Here is a 21,096-nt window from a genome sequence, read left to right on the forward strand (position 1 = left end):
ACTTACGAGTCTCAGAGACAAAGAGAAAATCCTGAAAGCAGCTCGGGACAAGAGGTCTGTAACCTACAATGGTAGAAACATTAGATTGGCAACAGACCTATCCACAGAGACCTGGCAGGCCAGAAAGGACTGGCAGGATATATTCAGAGCACTAAATGAGAAAAATATGCAGCCAAGAATACTATATCCAGCTAGGCTGTCATTGAAAATTGAAGGAGAGATTAAAAGCTTCCAGGACAAACAAAAACTAAGGGAATTTGCAAACACCAAACCAGCCCTACAAGAAATATTGAAAGGGGTCCTCTAAGCAAAGAGAGAGCCTAAAAGTAACATAGACCAGAAAGGAACACAGACAATATACAGTAACAGTCACCTTATAAGCAATACAATGGCACTAAATTCATATCTTTCAATAGTTAATCCTAATGTAAATGGGCTAAACGCCCCAATCAAAAGACAGAGGGTATCAGATTGGATAAAAAAACAAGACCCATCGATATGCTGTCTGCAAGAGACTCATTTTAGACCCAAAGACACCTCCAGATTGAAAGTGAGGGGGTGGAAAACCATTTACCATGCTAATAGACACCAAAAGAAAGCTGGGGTGCCTTCAGTTTTTACATAAAGTCTGCCAGCTCCAGCATTAGTAAAAATATGTAAGACAGTAAAACTGTTTTGTGAACAAAAACTTTTGGCTCTCAATCAAGTTTTCTTGGTTGACATAACCTTAGGTTCAAAAACTTCATTTGTAGTAGTAACTGTGTCTTGAAGTATTATCTTCAATTATTCTCCCCCTACTTGTCATCTGGCCTACCATAACTCTGAAATTAGACCTCATCCTCCACTCTTACTCCTCAGACATATTTCCCTTGACCTTCTAGATCAAGTCAACCTTCCTTTGTACATGATAGCCAAGATCCAGTTATTGTACCTTTGTGGTCATTATTAGACTTGGGAATTTACATTTTCATTTATGATCCTTTAATCACTCTTTGTTTCTCCTACCTGACTATACATACATGCCTTTATTTCTTCTTACTCTAGTATCTCTTGGTGTTTACCAGAATTACTTAGCACTTTAATTAAAAGTGCATTAAATGAATGAATGCATGAAACATTGGGGGTTTTTTTTTGTTTTCTAAATCATCATTCTATATTATCTGAAGCTTATCCTCTTAATTCTTCTTTTGGTTTTCATTGATATATATGTATTTTTGCCACTCTGCTTTCAGCTGTTTTTACTGGACAACAACACACACTAAAAATGCTGAGTGTAAATACTATTTAAAGAGTATATGGAAAATCTATCAAAAAAAAAGCCCACAACATTTTAAGGCTCTTTACTCCTATTAATCTCAAGGGATCATTTAATTTCATAAAATAGGTGACACAATGGTCTCTAGGACCCCATACTCGGCAAGATAGAGCAAAATGACTTAGCCATATTTTTATTCTCTTCTTCTCTTCAGGAACTTCGAAGACAAGAGGTCAATTTAGCCCCATTTTATTCTTAAAAAAAGAATTTAGTGTTCTTGACAGGTGTCAGATTACAAGTCCTTAGAGACAAACTTTTCCTGTTTACCATCAGACCATTTATAACACAGATAGCTGTATGTGGTTTTGCTTCCTCTTCCCTTGTTCCTTATCCTTATCCACAGACCACAATCCTGATCCTCAGAGAGCAACTCCAAATGCAGTAGAGTAATTCAGTCTCCTAGCTATTAAATCACTGGCTCTTTAGCACATGCTTCCTATATGAATGGCAGCAAACACACTTGTGATGATGTTTCTTGTATGATGTTATGCTTTATTCCCTATAAAGTAGATGGAAATGTTTAACACACCACACAAAAGTTACTGAATTAAGCATGCAATCAGAACACCTTCAACCTTCTTTTGTTTTGAACAGTGTCATTAATAGGTGCCTTTAAAATTGTATTAAATTTGGGGGTGCCTGGGTGGCTCAGTTGGTTAAGCGACTGCCTTCGGCTCAGGTCATGATCCCAGAGTCCTGGGATCGAGCCCCGCATCAGGCTCCCTGCTCTGCGGGAAGCCTGCTTCTCCCTCTCCCAATCCCCCTGCTTGTGTTCCCTCTCTCGCTGTCTCTCTCTCTGTCAAATAAATAAATAAAATCTTAAAAAAAATTATATTAAATTTGTTTTAATGGCTTCAAGATTCAGTGTCAGAAGTTTGGTAATTTTCCCCACTGGACATGTTCCAATTTTAAGGATGAATAACTTAAAGCTTCAACAAACATCAAATACAATGATTTACAAAATATTTCTCTCTTCCTGAAACATTTTCCATGCATTGATATTATTAACCATTCTTCAGATTTTCCTAGGGAAGCTCGAATAGCTTTTTTGTCAAATGTCACTATAAACTCTAAAGTGTGTTAAAGTTAGTCTCATATCATGTATAACAAACATCCTAGGAAGACTAGTTGGACATAATCTCCACACAAAGGAGATTGCCTATCACCTTATAGTAATGACAAGATCATCAGATTTAAAGACTTTGAGGTCATCTTCTTTTCAGAAGAGGAAGCAGTCTTCCACTTTAAGCCCAGAAAACTTTCCAGAATGGGGGAGAGGTGACAACCCAGCATGCGCACATAGCCAGTAAGATTCTGACCTGGGTGGTTTAAGATGGTGACCAGCAAAGCCATAACCTCCCCTATGAGCTGTTACTCCACCAGCATCCACATAGCTATAGAAGACAGCTTCAAGTGACAGTTCATCATATGGCCTTCTTCCTTATTATCACGCAGAGATTCATTTTGATAATCAAATCGATGTTGACAGAACTTTCTTCAGTTTTAACATTGAACAGAACAAAAATATTTCATCATACCTAGTTCTAAGAGATCTTTATCTGACTCCCATTACAGTATCAATACTACCAATTTCATATTCATCCTGGAAAGGCAGGTCAGGAGCTTTTAAGCTGGATGGATTGGTGACAGGATAGAATCCAATGCTTAAAGAAATATAGTTCCAAAAACATTGTGGATGTTTTTATATTCCTGTTCCAGGCATTTTAGTACTTGGATCCCAGCATCTTGACACCATTCCAACCAAAAACTGGCACAAATGCATCTCACTTTCAGTTGTAGACCACTTCCTCAATGTAGTTATTGACATCTTTAGTCATTTCCTCATATCTCCCCAGGGCATATGGAGAAAGTCAATGCAATATATTTAAAAAATAACAAAAACAAACAAAAAAACATTAACAATGTATATAAAAGGAAGATCATTTTTACAGACACAGTTCTGGCCACATTTTTAAAAGATTTTATTTATTGAGGGAGAGAGCAAGCACAAGCAGGGGGAATGGCAGGCAGGGGAGAAGCAGGCTCCTTGCTCAGCAAGGAGCCCAATGTGGGACTCGATCCCAGGACCCTGGAATCATGACCTGAGCCAAAGGCAGTCGCTTAACCGACCGAGCCACCCAGGCACCCCTTGGCCACATATTTAGACATAAGTTTCACATTCACCATCAACCTCAACAATAATCAGGATAGATTACTGAGCTATGCTTGCAATCATGTTTCTAACAAAGACGTTAGGTCCTATGACCTCAGTGATGGCTTCACAAAAGGTGTTCATCTCGTATTTCTCCAGTAGGATACTGATGATATGTTTACTTCACCAAAACTCAGTATATTCAAAGGATTTCTTCCTCATCTCAGAGGCCTCTCTCAAGCTCCTCATTGGTCCCGTTATTAATTCCATTAATCTTGTATATCCAGTGGTCACTAGTGTTGAACATGTTAAAACCCATGTGTTTAATGACCACAGTGTGGATGTATATCTTTTTCTTTCCCATCTTGGTTGGATTTAGGGATGATTTCCATGGTGCCTGGACTGTGGTTGAAGATACACTGTGAAAGGTTCCTTTATAATGGATGTTAGAGAACATAATCAGTCAACTGTTGTTCTAGTGAAAAGTTTTTTTTTTTTTTATTTTATGTTATGTTAATCACCATACACTACATCATTAGTTTTTGATGTAGTGTTCCATGATTCATTGTTCGCATATAACAGCCAGTGCTCCAGTCAGTATGTGCCCTCTTTAATACCCATCACCAGGCTAACCCATCCCCCCTCCCCTCACTTCTAGAACCCTCAGTTTGTTTCTCAGAGTCCATAGTCTCTCATGGTTCATCTCCCCCTTATTACTTATTAAAATTACTCTCATAATCAGCCTCTCTATAATATCTAAAGTTTCTATCAGGAAATTAAAAGGCTAAAAATAACCTCCATAGCATGTTTTAATTATGAATGATTGATTAACAAAATGTTCTCCCAGACCCCTAAGTATGATCCTCTGTATCAGCCTGGAATAATCTTAAATCATGTGAACACAGAAAGAAGTGAATATTTATTGAGTACTATCCTATATGCTGTAGTCATGACACCAAGTGCTGGAGATGCAGAGATTAGTAAGACATTATACCAGAACTCACAGTCCAGTGAGACACATTCATTTTCTCCCTTTACTCACTGAAGTGGCCTTTCTTTTCCTTACAGTGGATGCTGATACAACTTTTACAAGGGAATTGATGAACACAAGCAAAAGAGATAAATGGCAAAACCATCTGAAATATTCTTTCTTGGGCTGGCTCTTCTCCAAATGACAAATGATAATTAGGTAAGTAAATGAGACCTTACTGAAACAACTGACTTTCTCTGATTAAAACACCATGCAGCATAATGACATATTGCAAAGGGAACAATCTTTTCTCTTCACATTCACTACTCTCTTTTTGACTTATCATTCAGTATTGGGTAGAGAAGCAGCTAAATGTACAAAGTTTAGGGTCAAATGAAAATTACCCGAAGCTTTATGGGTAATTAGGTTGGGTTATATTAGGCAAGGGAGTATTCATTAGTTACAATGCAAACACTATGTGGTTACTAGACATTCACATCCCGGCATGGTTCCTAGTACAGCCCATAATTACCTATTCACCAGATGATCAGTTTTGCAGCCGGGTGAAGAAGGAATCCTCAGGAAACACTATTGTGTCACCCTGGAAACATGGTGACTAACAGAGCAAATGAGCTAAGCCAAACTCCATTATTTTTGAAGAAGAAAAAGCCTTTCTTTGGGATTTCCTTACCCCAGAGAGAGCCTTATGTATCATTTAAGTAAGTGGTCTCCTATATGTGATTTGAAGAGTTGGCAAGAGGCCTGAAACTCTAAGATATCAATCCTGGTTATGGCCCCATTAACATTGTAGATTCATTTCCCAAATACTGGGTGACTTTCAAATGAAGAATCGCAAGGTAAAAAAACAATTCTTCCAGGAGGCTAGTATTTTAAATTGGGGTCAGCTAACAGTTTAGGTAACCATTTAAGAAAGGTGACCACATGATTCAGTTTATCCAGTTTATCCAAGACAATCCTGGTTTATAACCTTTGTCACAGGATAATCATTCACTATCAACCTGGGTTAGATGATAATAAATTTTATAATCTATAATTAATTCTAAGGCCCAGTCATGATTCGTGGTTTCACATAACAGAAACCATACTACTAGCTAATTGAAGTTTTTGGAAAAAAGATCTGACTGGTTGAACTAAGACTGTATATTCAAACTGCAATTGCCGAAGATGAGAGAGATTTAGAAGGTAGCTTTTAGTCAAAGTGCTGACTCCAAACAAGAAGTTATGGGCAAACTAACCAAACCAGAAAAAGAGTTCAGAAGTTGAAAAAAAATTAATCACAATTTATTTTCCTTCTGGCTAATCTCTAATGTGTTGAATTATAATTGGATGTGACAATATGTATCTCATAAGGACAGAGAGAGACATTAGTTAAATGGGAGAAAGAACCCCAGACCAATAAATTTCTCCTTAGTCCTAATGTGACCCAGAAACAATCCTTTTCAAGTCTGATCAGGACACTAAATTTTATAAATGATTAGGTGCCCTAAATTTGTTGATAGATCATTCAGATCTATAAAGTCCTGGAATAATATAATAGTAAAATTGTAAACATTTCTCAAAATTTTATATCAATTTCTCCATTAAAAACTCACTTCCTTAAAATACAAGAATCCCTAATGTTATTACCAGTACACTGGTTTATTAGGCATACGTGGTAACCCATGTGTAAAATGGGAAGAATGCTATGGTTTGAGATTTTTAGCAATACTTGGCTAAAAAATGTTTATGCATGAGCATGAAGCTGCAGTTTGATTTTTAAATGCAAAATGTTGTTTTCATAAATTAATGGTCTCTTCATAGGAGATGATGGAAATATTTCATTTCCTATAAAAGTTTGGAAAAGGGAATCAAGGACCACCAATGATACTTTGAAAAACAAGGAAAACAAGCTCAGTTCAATTAAAACAACAATAACAAAAACAGTAACAAAAAAATCCTGTCCAATTCCAAATGTGTTGGTAGAAAGATAACCATTAGCTTCTCCTTGAACTCATAATAATCATTTGCCTTATAGTAAAATTGTTTAAAATGCTGATATACAATATTAAAATACACATCATGTGACACTCAAGAAAGGAGCTTTGATTTTTATTTGATAAGAAAACACATCTCTCTCAGAATAATAATGAAACCAGGCCTCAATAAATGCACATTCATGTGTTACACCCAGAGAACAAAAAGAAAATAAGAGAGTATTCATCCCTAGTAATTAGAATTGAACATCATTTGGGAATTGAACATCTTCCATTCTGCTCACTAATTCTTTATGTAACCATAGTCTAGAAGCCAAAATTCTGTTTACCTTAACATCTAGATGAGTAGTATGACTGTAACATGTCTTTTATTAATATTAAATCCTGTTCTACCATTAAATATGGCTTAACTTTAATTTTGAAGTCTTAAAACAAAAACAAAAGTGCCATATGGGAACTTACACCTGGCCCCACATACTGTTTAAGACAAAACACATCTTTCATAAAAGCATTTTTCTCTGGCAGGCCCATTATAACTATGCTTAAGCATTCTATGTCTTCTCTAAATGTTCTTTCTTTACCTCTATATTTCTTGACTGATGATGAAAACGAACTTCAGAGACATGTTAAGAATGATCCCTGTATAGATTTTGCACTGTACAATAAATGCCTAATCACAGTGGGACTATTTGTAAGTGATCCATCCTAATAGAAGGAAAACATAACAGAGTTTATCTATCCTGCCGTTAAAAGTCCTTCAGAACATGAGTGATTGCTAATTGTATGCTTTAAAAAAAAAAAAAATTCTGACAGTAGAATAGACTCCATTCAAACTAGGAATTGATGAGCTCTGTGCCAATAAAATATACACACTCCACAGTTTATTAAGCCCTCACATGACCAAAATAAATCAAAACAATGCAATATTAAATAAATTAAATCAAATAAAACTTACTTAAACATGGGATTATTATATTGTGTTCCATATGTTATATGCTACATTAGAAAAGACATAATTTTACCCAATATTTAAATTAAATGATCTAATGATTTTTAGTTAAGAGTAAAGAGATGCACCTAAATATGAAATTAAATCTAACCAAAGGCACATCCACCATTTATTACTTTGGGTTACCTCTAAATTACTAATCAACTTGAAGCAGTTAATACAATTTTGGCTAAAAACAAATTTTCCCTAAATGCTTGAAGAAAATAATTTATGATAAATTCTTTATATACTCAAAGTATCTACAACTTCAAAGTACACAAACCTAAATAAGTATCCTGATGAATATGGAGAGAAATAGCATAATTCATATGTGTTCTATATGCACTAAATGCCTAATATTTTTATCTTTATGAATAGAAGTACTTCAAATTTTCACAGAATTTTACCACCTTTTTTCAATGAAGAAGCTAAAAGACAAAATTACATACTTTTTAAGATGATAAAACAGAAATATTAAGCAATATTTAGTTCTTACTGCATATATCACCAGTAAAGTTCTCAAAAATCAAAGTCAGAATCTAGGAGTTCTATATTTCATGTTCTGCCACAGATCAGTAAACATTCTATTCAGTGGATAATATGATGACCACATTGTCTAATTATATCCTATAAGGCTGATTATTTGATTAGTTATCATGAACTCTAACAGAAAAGATCCAGTAGTGAATCCAAACAAAAACTTCCAACCAGTACCTTTTCAATTAAAATATGCCATTCTAGATCCCAATATCTATTTCAGGGCTTTCTTCACTATGAATTTCTAAATAGCTTAATAGCTCTTATTAACAAATGCTTTATCCTTTTCATTTATTTCTTGGCCAATGTATATCTGAGATCCTAAATCCCATAACTGCACAAGTATGATTCTCAAGGAGGATAAAATACAGTCAGAATTTATTCCAAAGATGCCACTAGTAAGTAACAGAGAGAATTAATGGATACCACACTGTGTTGTGTATAGCTCAGGGACTTAGGTAATAAATACTTTTATGAATTGTATTGTGTGAATAAAATTGATGTATGGGTAATAATTTATCTACGTATATATTTTAATAGATTTTTATTGAATTTCACAAATAAATGATTTTAAGGAAAACGTGACAAAGTACTTACTATTCTAAGTCTAATAATGTACTAGACCTACAGATAATTTTCTCTAGTAGATATACCATCAGGATATTAAAAAAAAAAAAGATAAAATCCTATTTTCTCTCCTTTTTTTTTAAAATTTTTTTCCTGCAAAAATGGACCCCTCCCTACATGTACTCTACTTCTAATATAGCCAAGACTTCCCTCTTGTGGCTGGTTGATGTCAATATACACACTCCTTTATCTTTTAAGTGACCAATTTCTTAGTGTTTCAGCAAGAAAACTAAAGAGAACAAAATTGCATAGTTTAAGATACATGAAATCAAAGACGAAGAAAATCTAATTTAAGTAAGCTTATCAGATTCTCTGAAATATTTTAGAATTTAAAATAAGCCAATTTAATTCCCAGTATTCCTTCTAATGCTTGGTTTAAAACCTGTGCATTTCTGAGTATTGATATCCTTCTTCTGTTTCTGGCTTACATTTCTAGGGATATTGCTTTATCAAAAAGCACTTTGATATCTTCTGAAATAAAAGATTCCCTATGTTCTTCAGACTATTTTTTTAGCCCCACATTAAGTGGGAAAAAAAAGAGAGAACAATGTACTTTTAGTTAACATTGTTGTTTTGCGAACAACATAAAAAAACTGATGTTCCTGAAATTTAGGATTACCTGGGTAGGAATAAGAAAGGAGAAGAATAACTTTAACCTTTAATTCACTGTCATTTGTGAGTTAGGATAACAATTCCACTTGTACACAACAAAGTGGTAAAATTCAGAAAAGCTAGCAGGAACAAAGAGAAATTGAGGACTTACTCTACATGACTCTCTTTACCACTTATATTTTAGTTAATACTCATAAAACTCTGTGAATATATTACTAACTTCTATCTTGTAGCTGAGGAAATTGCTGTTTTGATAATTTCCATAAATAGACCCCCAAACTGGAATGTTACACTATTAATAATTAATTGCTGTATTAGTTTTTCTAAACAACTTTCTCATTTTTCTGCCTAGGTTTTTTTTTCCTGCCTAGCCTTTATTCTCAACTAAAAAGGAGAAATACTGAGATAAAGAGGTTAAGTAATTTGATCAAAATTTCAGACCAAAATCATGGTCCAATTATGAAACAAACCACATAGATTCTTTACCTCAAAGGAGAAGTGTTAAAAATATATCCTCTTTTTCTGGCACTAGGCTTTACCCCATTCTTGCTGAGATGACTATTGCTTAGATGCCATGCAAAAACACCTATCTAGAGTGAAGTAAAAATAATAGAGATTCCTTAACAGACTAGTTTGATATAGTAGTCTGTTTTATGATAATGAAAGGGAATACAAATTACGAAAAAATAAAATTGCAAAGAACTGAAGGTAATATATTTTAACATTTCTATAAAACTAAAACTTAGCGATGGATACAATTCACTAAAAAGATTTTTGAATTATTAACAAGCTTGTCAGCATTTGCTATTTCAGTACAGGCTAGAATCTGGTTGCTGTGCCTCTTCTTTGATAAGGTTTAAGAAAAATCACTTTCATGGTGATTTTCAAAGAATATCTCTGAGGCAATGTTTATATCATTGCCCATCATGTGTGATGAATTCTAAAACATGATCACCACAATTTAGAGGGCTTTTCCTTTTGAGAACTGCGAAGACAAAAAAAGGGGGCAGATTTGAAGATACTTTAATATAAAAATATAAAAATGATTTTTTTTCTTTTAAGAATGAACATCCTACAGGAATTAGCATGGTTTTAAAAAAAAAAAAAACTGCTTTATAGTCACCTGGAAAGATCATCATTGACTGTTCTCAAGTTTATTTTCTTTAGAGCAATCTGTTTCCAGTGATCCATAATGAAAGCCACCTAGGCATGAATAAATATGTAAGAGGGGTTGAAACCTGCCCTTATTTAAAATGTTATTTTCCCCTGTACTTTAATGAACAAAAAGTGATCTAAGAAAGATTTGCTCACTAATACTAAAAGAGATTTTAAGTTAACACTTAACATGAAAACTTCCTTCAGAAGTGAACATGCTTTTTGCGTTTCAAATTGTTTGAGTTATCTTTAATTCCATTAGAAATAAATCATGAAACAGTAAACTTTGCTGTATCTGAGAAATGCCATTTGTCTTAATTCAATGTCATGGAAAAATCTTTCCGAGAAATATCAAGGATTGTCAAATGCTGCTAGACCATATTAGATTTATACCATGATGCATACTTCTGTTGAAAGCAATATTATATTAGTAGAGCATACAATAGACTTAAACACAGAAGACAAATCTGGCCATATATTTGTCATAAGGTATGCACTCATAAGTTCTCTATTCGTTCCAATTGTCATATAGTACTAAATGCATCCTAACTAAACCCTCTGCAATTAAAAAAAAAATTCAATGCATACTATAATAATAAAGACATTTTCATAAAATAGGTCTTGTGTACAAGAGATTAACTAGAAATTTGATCAGGAAATATTGAGCTCTTACTACAACAGTGCTAAAATAAATTAGTGCTTTCAAATTTCAGTTACAGAACTCTATTGTGAAAGACAAACCGTATATTGACCTGTTTGTTGTCATACTGACAACCATATTTCAAGGCTTCGACATACTTTTTTCTTTTATATAACTTGGCCACTTAGGTTATCCTCTAAGTTATGTTTTTCATAATTAAGTCATCCAGATATGTAAAAGAAATATTGAATCTTTCCAGCCCCCAATAGCTTAATCCACTCCTTTTGAAAGAAACAATAGAAATAATCTTACAAAAAAATATTCTATCAAAAACTGAAAAACTGTAATGGACAAACTAAGAAAACAAACAGCCATGAAAAATAAATCAGAGAAGGTTTCATAAATGAAATCTCTGAAATTGTCATAAATGAAATTTGAAGAAATATTAATGCAATAATTTAATATTTGTTATAATTTCAAAATTTATACAAGTAAATTGTGTCATTTGTTCTTCACAACACCTCTTCAAGCTAAGATTTATTATATTTATTTAAAATAAATTTGTAGATTGTTGCAAGCTTAGGCATACTAGGGGGCAATGGAACTAAAATTCTAGATTGATAGGTTTACATTTGATAAAAATTATAAGACCAATTATTTGTTCCTGAGCTAAGTGTATGACAACATTAAAGAAAATTATAGCACCACTATATCCTTAAAGACCATGATGTATAAAGTGATACTGAAGAAACCAGAAATGTTTATTATGAAGAAAACTTGCAAAGGATAGATTTGGAATGGTTGTATCTATTCCCCCAACTTTTTTTTCCAAATTGCTGACTGATGATCACTAGGAATTAGTCAGTCACATGGAAGCCTATGTCTGCCCAAATGTCAAACAACGTTTCTTAGAAGGGAGAGCTTCCTATTCCTGGAAGGACTCAGAGTCTAATCAATGGGGATAACAAAAGTAGCTATGTCATAAGGTTTTTGAAGATTAAATGAAATAAGACATGAAAAGCATTTAGCACAGTAAGCTTTGCATGTATAGCATGATAAGACATCAGTAAATTTTAAGTATTATCATTTCACACACATACTCCTCTCTGCTTACAAGGCACTTACAGACTAACTGCTATATAGTAAGCAGTGAAGTAGCACCTAAGTATGAAGACAAATAAGACAATCTCTGCTTTTGAGGAGTTTATTCTCAAATCAAAGGGAAATGGCAAATTATTTCAATGCGGCCTGATCTGTGCTAACCAGTAACAGTGGAAGCACAGAAGAGGCAGGCACCAAGGTCACCTGAATTTCTAAGCAGCTGCCAGGAAGCCATTCTAAGGATTCCAGAGCTCAGTTTCTTTCTTTCTATTTTGAGTGTTTTCAAAATTATCTAAGTTGACAATTTCAACAGGTGACTAATCTCATCATTATTTTTTACTTCTTATGAATTTCACTGTTAGAAAGTAGCCTGTGCTCAGTAATGACTTCAAAATTTCTGCATAGAGAGAGCTGAAAATGAGGTTGCAAAGTAGGACTGGAGCATTTATCTGAAAGCTGTATTTGCATGGCCAAGCACATCAATTTTTAAATTATGATATCTTTTTATTGGGATAGGTTTGGGATAGCGACCATAAGGATCATAAACCCTGCAAGCCATCCTTTGGTGCCACCACAGCTAGCTTTATGATATAAAACACAACTTTATCATTTTTTGATATTTTCATCAGGGAAATGCAAATCAAAACTACAAGGAGGTATCACCTCACACCTGTCAGAATGGCTAAAATCAGAAACACAAGAAACAACAAGTGTTGGCAACAATGTAGACAAAAAGGAACCCTCTTGCACTGTTGGTGGGAATGCAAACTAGTGCAGCCCCTGTGGAAACAGTATGGAGGTTCCTCAAAAAATTAAAATAGAGCTACCCTATAAGCCAGGAACTGCACTACTGGTATTTACCCAATAAAAACAAAAACACTAATTCAAAGGGATACAGGCACCCCAAAGTTTACAGAAGCATTATATACAATAGCCAAACTATGGAAGCAGCCCAAGTGTCCACTGATAGATGAGTGGATAAAGAAGAAGTAGTTTATATATACAATAGAATTTTAGCCATAAAAAAGAAGTGAAATCCTGCCATTTGTAACAGCATAGACTGAGCTAGAGAGTATAATGTTATGCAAAACAAGTCAGCCAGAGAAAGACATATACCATATGATCTCACTCATATATGGAATTTAAGAAACAAAACAAATGAGCAAAGGGAAAGAAAAGAGAAAAAGAGAGAGAGAGAGAAACCAAGAAACAAACTCTTAACTATAGAAAACATACTGATGGTTACCAAAGGGGAAGTGGGTGGGGGGATGGGAGAAAAAGAGGATGGGGATTAAAGAGTATACTTACTATGATGAAATAAAATAAAATAAAATAAAATAAAATTTTAAATGTTTTAACTGAGCTTATTTTTCTGCATCCATTTTTTTTTGAACTTACAGATAGGTAAGTTTAGTAAAATCAATAGAACCAATCATTCATGTTGAAGCAGGTTCTAAACTCTTGAAGCAAGTTCCAAACTCTTCAAGGTTACCTATGCAAAACTACTTAATTTCAGGAATTATTATTAAAGTGGCTACTATGTGTACACCCCCATGCTAACACCATGCTAGGCCTTTTGCAACATGCAACAGAAACATAACATGGTTCTATACCAAAACATTTGTAGCGTGGTTTGGAAGCAACAATAACAAAATGCAATTTTGACAAGATTTCCTTTCTCTCACTGCATGGCATGTGATTTGTCTTTAATGTGACAAGATTTTCTCTCTCTTTAGAGAACCATCTCTACTGTCTTCATCTTTCAGGATTTTTTATATTCTTCAAATACCCATTGAATACCATGTCCTCTAATTCTTCTGAATAAACAGTTCTTTTATGAAATACCATACAAATACCATTCTTAATGTTCTATCACAATTTTTTAATATAGTTGTTTTGTAGTTTTGTTATTTTTCTGAATCTTATTGATCTGTGCATCACTCACAGCTCCTAAAATAGTACTTTGCCCTCAGTGGATGCTCCATAAACATTTGCTAAATGCTGAAACTGAATAGTTCTTGCTTATCTCAGTTTAATAGTAAAAGAGGCAAGGAAGTAGCTATAGCAAATATTAATAATTTTATGTAATTCTAGTTTTAAGAACTCTCACAATATAATCTGAACTCAAATAATGTGGTTCATAAAAATGACTAGTTTTGTATTCCCATCAAATTCCTTTGTTATGCAATTGCAAGTTGCAACTCAGTAGCCAATATCCTGTTTTTAGTCTTGCCCTTTGATAAAGCTTTATAAAATGTGTGGATCATAGAACATAAAAGGGTAAGTTGAGCATTATCAAAATCATAGAGCTAACCAATAAAAGTAGCTCACTGACATGTTTTTGAGCCAATATTTCATTATGGAAACATGGTTCCCATGTCATTCTAATATAGATTAGGGACAATCATTCCTTTTCTTGGGCCATTAATATTTCCTAAAAAATTAAGTTATGAGCAAATTTTAAAATTATAAAACTAATAGAGATAAGTAAATACAAATGTCTAAAAAATGTTAAGAATTGCATTACAACAAAGTGTTTAAAAACCTACTGCCCCCCAAAAGATTTTTTCCCATTTTGATATTTGGACGACTGACTATCTACTTATAATTCCTTCAGAGAATACTTGTAACTGTGATGGTAATTTTGTGATGAGCCATAGAAACTTTAACTGGCCTTGGGATAAAGACAGCCAGCATGTATAGAAATTTATTAATAAATCTATTTGTTCTAAGCTAATAACTATACCATTGTTTTTTGCTTTCACTCTGTTTTCCCAGTGCTTTTTTTCCTTTTATTTATTATTCTCATTCTGTTTTAATAATACTCACCTACAGCAGTATTATTTCAGTGAGTTGCATGAACCAGTAGTTTCAAGGTATGTTCTACAATAAAATGGAGCCATTGTTACACAAACATGGAAAATACTCCCCTCCACAGAAATTCAATGTGTATATTAGCATATTAAAAGTTCTGAGAAATCATAAAGAAACCTCCTTAACTTGGTTAGCCAACAATTTTCAAATTTATTTGACTTTTACCATGTAACTTACTAGAAATAAGAGGAATTTATCACGTACCATGAACCACATAAAGCACTTTACTTCTATTATATCACTTAATCATCATAACAACTGTAGGAGGTAGGTACTATTATTACTGAAGTTTGCAGATGAGGAAATTGAAGCTTAGCCAAATTAAGAATTTGCTAGAACTAATAGAACTGATAAAACTCAGGACCAGTCTGTCTCAAAAAATCTATGCTTGTACCCACTACGCTTTTCTGTCTCAGTATAATTACTCACTAAGCTGCTTTAGATTTCAGGGAGAGGGGACTATAACAAGGGTGATAGAGATATTATTTGTCCAAATTATGTTCTTTCTTGGAAAAATATTATTTGAAGGAAAAACATGATAGCAGTTTAACAAATTTGTGCAATTGTCTTAGACCCAAACTAATTAAGAGACCCAAAAGAACTTAAAAGTTCTCATTAGCCTGATGCATGGTTCATGGTTCTTTGGGCCATACCAACTCCCTTTAATAAGATTATCACCCTCATGCTGCTCTTACCTGCTTGATATCTGTTTCATTCACTCTTTTCTTTTATTCATTTTCACCTTACAATTTTGATATTTTGTTTATAATTCAGATTTATAAAGTGCTGAGTGATGTTTCAGTTGAAGATCAAACTTAGTCCTCTCTCACACTTCTACTTAATAATAATCACGTCCATAAGATTCATTTAAAGTTAATCAAGCCCAACAATTAAAAAGAAAATGTAAATAATTGATTACATATATAATTACTTCACATGATAAATTACTGGGTTTTAAAGAGACTTAGAGTTTCAGTTAACTTCAATAAAGTCTTACATTGTGTTGGATATTGCACCAGATACTGGAGGTAAAAATTAAAGTAGGATATGGATCCTGTCATGAGGAACAAGGAGTCTAGAGGAGAAAATAGTAGCGTAACAAATAAAATTCTAATACTCTCTTACAGAGAGTGATCAGTCAAATGAGTGGGGGATGCACAGTGAAATAGGGGAAAACAGAGAGAAAGGTATCTCTTTTATTTTTGGAAGATCAGGTAGTTAGTCAAATGAAGAGCGTTATGAAAGAACGAAGTTCCAGCAGAACAGCATTCACTAATCACAGATATGAGAAAAAATAGGGTGTATGTGTGTGTGTTTGGATAGTAGGTATCTCAGGACTGTTAGGGTGTGAAATGTAACCTATGGAATGGTATCATATGAGATGAAGAGGTAGACACAGATCAAGCCATGCACATGTACTGTATTGTGCCAAGGGATTTGTGAAATCCACTGAATAATTTTAAGCATATGACTAACATGCTTAGACTTGCATTCTGTATATATTATAATGGCTTTAATCTGGGAAATATATATTCGTGAAACATGGCAGGTGATGAGACCAAATTGGACTTTATGATTATTGAGCTGAGAGATGATAGGGGCTTGAGTGAGAACAGTGGTAATAAAGATGGAGATGAGCAGATCAATGGTCATTAGATTTAAATGAGATCATGAGGGTGGTGCCCCATGCTGACATTTGTGTCTGTACAAGGAGAGGAAGAGAGACCAAACCTCTCTTGTCATTATGTAAGGACACAGCAAGAAGGTGGCCACGTGCAAGTCAGAGAGCTCGCACTAGGAACTGAATCTGCATGCACCTTGTTCTTGGACTTCCCAGCCTCCAGAACTGTGAAAAATAAATGTCAGTTGTTTAAGTTACCCAGTTCTCAGTATTTTGTGTAGCAGCCAAGTTGACTAAGAGAGTGAGTAAGACCAGAGATTTTTAAGCTCAGCTCCTCCATTTCTAGTTTGTGTAAAGGACTGAATGATGGAGGCACAATTGAAACAAAGAAAACAGGAGGAGCATTATGTTTAGAAAAAAGAAAATGGGTTTCCACATGGGCATACTGAATTTGAGGTAAGGATGACATAATTATGAGCAATTTCCTATATATATGTATATATATAGGATATGATGGGTACATGACAAAAAGTTGGAAAAGAAGCTACTGTAAGATATAAGCATGTATAGCTGCACCTTAAATGCACCTCAAAATGCTTTTCCTTGTCTCTTCATCATACAAGATAAGAAAAAAGGTAATTTTGCTTTAACCGAATTGAAAAATAAGCAAATATTTTTTGCTTCTTGTGAACTTTATTTTGTCTTAGTGGTACTTTATCTTCCTAAGGGATGAAAGTCATTTTGGAGAAGCCTTTATTGGATGCAAGTAGGAAACTAGTTAAAGAATTCTGTGCCGGCTTCTCAATAGCAACTGGGGTAAAAGGGGGAAAAACCATCTGAGGAGAAAAATCCTAACAAGCTTCCACTGTGTGTAAGTCTGAACTTTTTCCTATTGTAAGAGAGTGAAACCCAACTCACCCCAACTTAAAAGAAAAAAAAGTAATTGGTTCATATGAACAAAAGATCCAAGAAATAGCTTCAGGCATCGCTTGATCCAGTGTCTCCAGCAGTATCATCAAGATTCAAACATAATGTCATATGCCAATGATACTGCCATAAAAAATTTCAAATGTTATCCTTTTTCTCTGATCTACTTCTCTCTGGGGGCCTTATTCTCATGTTACTTGTGTCTACAGTTGAGGCCCTTAGTAACTCTTTGTTTTATATCATCTTAAACATTTCATTAGAAAAAAATGTCTTTCTATTTTGAGCTCAAAAGAAAGTGCAAGAATTCAGCCTCACTGGCCAGTTTTGGGGCATGTTTTTATCCCTGAGCCATTATGTCCAGTGGAGATATAATATGCAGATTGTCCCCACCTGGATCATCTGCCCACACCAAGTGCTGGCAGAAGGACAGGAGGACATTGGGCAGCACCACTGAGGAGGAGGGGTTCCCCCTTACAGGAAGTCAGGTCCTGATTTAAGAGGGAGGAATGAACACTGAGATGGCAGAATCAACAGCTATCTACCACGGAGCCATATCACAGAAATAACCAGATCAGAAGGAAGGTGTGTGTGCCTATATGTTGTGTTTGTGTATGCAGGTGTGTGTACACATCTACAGTGAGAAGAGGCCACACAGCCTCCTCCTCCCCTTAGGACTGTTCCATTTGGGAGACTCCTCCCTGACACCCACCAGGTTTAAAAAGCTAGGGAAGATCCTCACATGGATCCCCTCCTGACTCCAAATAATCACATTAACTCTTGAAAAAAAATCCCTGGGTAACCTCAATTCTATCCTTTCCTCTTACTCGGAGCTACATGTTCAAAACAAATAATGCCCTATCCAATTTAGCATCAGAGAAACTGAAATGACTCATTTTCTCTGTACTCACTCCCCAAATGTTTGGCACACCACAAGGAAATGTGCAAATGACAGCACATCTGAAGAGTGGGGAAAAGGGTGAGGAACCATAATATGATCAAGACAATATGAAATTTAAAACCTTTTTACTGTTGCCTTCTTTTCTTCACAGAGTTAATACACTCATTTTTCCACTCCCTCATTTCCCTGCTGTCTGCTTCCCTTCTCCCATTAAATTAACACAAAGACAGTTATTAATCATGCACAATTCATTGTGAATGGTTCTCAGATTGACAGTCTTACTCTCTGTCCTGTAAAATTGCTAGGGGCCAGAGGGGATGTGGAGCTGGAACTCTATCTGAAACTAGAAAGACAGTACTGTATTTTACTCTATTTTAGTGCAAATATATGTCAGTTAAATTACATGTCAGATACAGCCTGAGTATTTAACTACTATTTATAAAATTATTTAATTTGTTAAATACCAAAATTCCAAACAACTTACTTTTAAATGGTACCTTTATAAGAAAGAAAGAGGTGTATGTTTCCCCAAGTGAGTTGGGCACTTTCACATAACCCATAAGTTAGAAACCACCTGGCACAATGGTTGACACACATTGAACACTCAAAGAAGATGTGTTTTTGAATAGTTGTGCACAGCATAATTAGAGTAAACATAGGAAATCAGTGCTGTTCTGGAAAGGCATTTGTTTTCATATCTACACCTAGCACCCAGTAGAGTGTCTGACACATAGTAGGCATCGCATGAATATTTACTGAGTAATCAAATGAAAGAGAATTCTAATTTATAAGATATGGGGACACAAACTGTAAAGAGAATAACTACTGCAAAAGTTCTTTGAAGAAAACAAAACAAAAAACAAAAAAAAGGAAAAAAATCAACATGCTGAGCTTCGGCTACACCAATCTCAACTAATAATCAAGGTTCTGTATTACTAGAGTGAAAATTTTTGAGAGAAAAAGTAGATTGCTTCCTGAGAGCTTCTGTAATGCTAATAGAATCTTTAGACTCCATTGTCACACTGATGATTCACTGGTAAGAAGCAAGCACACTTTTTTTTGCCCTTCATTATCAGCCCATTTCTGGCCTGATTTGCTTTAGATGATTTAGACTCTGCTGCACCTGAACTGTGACTTTCCATATCAGAAGAGGGAATGAAAAATGAACAAAAGGCAAAGGGGGGAGGTGAGTGTAAGAAATAAAAGAAACAGAGTTTTTAAAAAACAAAAATCCAAAAAACTCAACATCCTGCCCACTCTTTCTTTATGCTTTACATTGAAGTTTTAAGTACCTGTAGAACTTCTCCCCACCCCTGAAGCCCAAAAATCTATCATCTTGCATCCAAAAGATATTAATTTATGGTGTGTGAAGCAAACCTTTTTTTTCTCTCTCTCTTTTTTTTTTTTCAAACTCTCGGCAGTCCATAGCATGAGAGTCAGGGAATCCAGCTACACTACAGTGCTCTTTTCAGCATTCTTTACTATAACCACTCAGTGTAGCAACCGCTACCATTTGTCACTTAAAACTCTAAGCACATCTCTTGCCCATTACTGGACAACTCTGATAATTTTTGAGTAATACTAAACCATTCCAGTGCCCAAGAAGGCCAGAGAGGAAGCAAAGGCAAGCTCCTTTTATACTGTACAGCCACCATCTCTATAACCACTAGGCATAAATGAAATTCTGAGTGGCCTGTGGTCAGTATGGGAATTCAGAACCAGCTACAAGCATTCCAAAAACAAAAAAGCACTCATAGTTACTTTACCCAATTTTAAGTCCAGATGCAGGATTTATTTTTATAAGCCTCAGTATCTGGAGTATTTATGTGTGAGTTTACACTCAAATACATTAAAAAAAAAAAAAGATTTATTTATTTATTTGAGAGAGAGAGAGAGAAAAAGAGCATGAGAGGGAGGGAGGAGGGAGAGGGAGAGAGAATCTCAAGCAAACCCCGTGCTGCCTGCAGAGCCTGACCTGGGCTCAAACCCACAACCCTAAGATCATGACCTGAGCTGAAACCAAGAGTTTGACACTCAATCAACGGCGCCACCCAGGCGTCCCATTATCATCACTTTTAAGACTAGTATTGAGAAATACAGAGTCTAAATAAATATTATTACACGAGGTGAAAATGAGAACCCTATTCTGATCTGCATCAGTGCTGTATTTTTATGGTTTCCCTCTTTAGAAAACTAAGTCTGTGTTACTATGCACAAAATGATGAGACTGTAGCCTGCTCAATGCAGCCATATTGATTTATATGCAGATAGCTATACAATTAACTGCTATGTCAATGCAATAATATTAAAATTCTTTAATACAATACTTTAGATCAGGCTCAACAAAGGATCACACCAACCCCCCCCCCTTGAAAGCATTAATACCATTTCCCCATTTCTGAGTGACTCTTATTTTCTTCTCCTTTTCCTTGATTATTTAGCCTGGCTATATGGCTATATACAAGTATATTGCACATAGAGCACTTTGTTGTGTGGAAGCTTTCTGGCAGTATTGGAATAAAAAAAAAATCATTTAAGTGTTTATTAAATTTGTCCAGTCTCTCTCCCGTGGAGAAAGAACTCAAAAAATCTCTCTGTAGAAATATAAATTTTAAGAGGAATCAAGCTTACTCTTGATTCTGAGAGTAGGCTACATTTCAAAAATCCATCAGAAAGTCATCATGT

This window comes from Leptonychotes weddellii, chromosome 3, assembly GCF_054177405.1.
Source record: "Leptonychotes weddellii isolate Sample4059 chromosome 3, ASM5417740v2, whole genome shotgun sequence".
Lineage (NCBI taxonomy): Eukaryota > Metazoa > Chordata > Mammalia > Carnivora > Phocidae > Leptonychotes > Leptonychotes weddellii.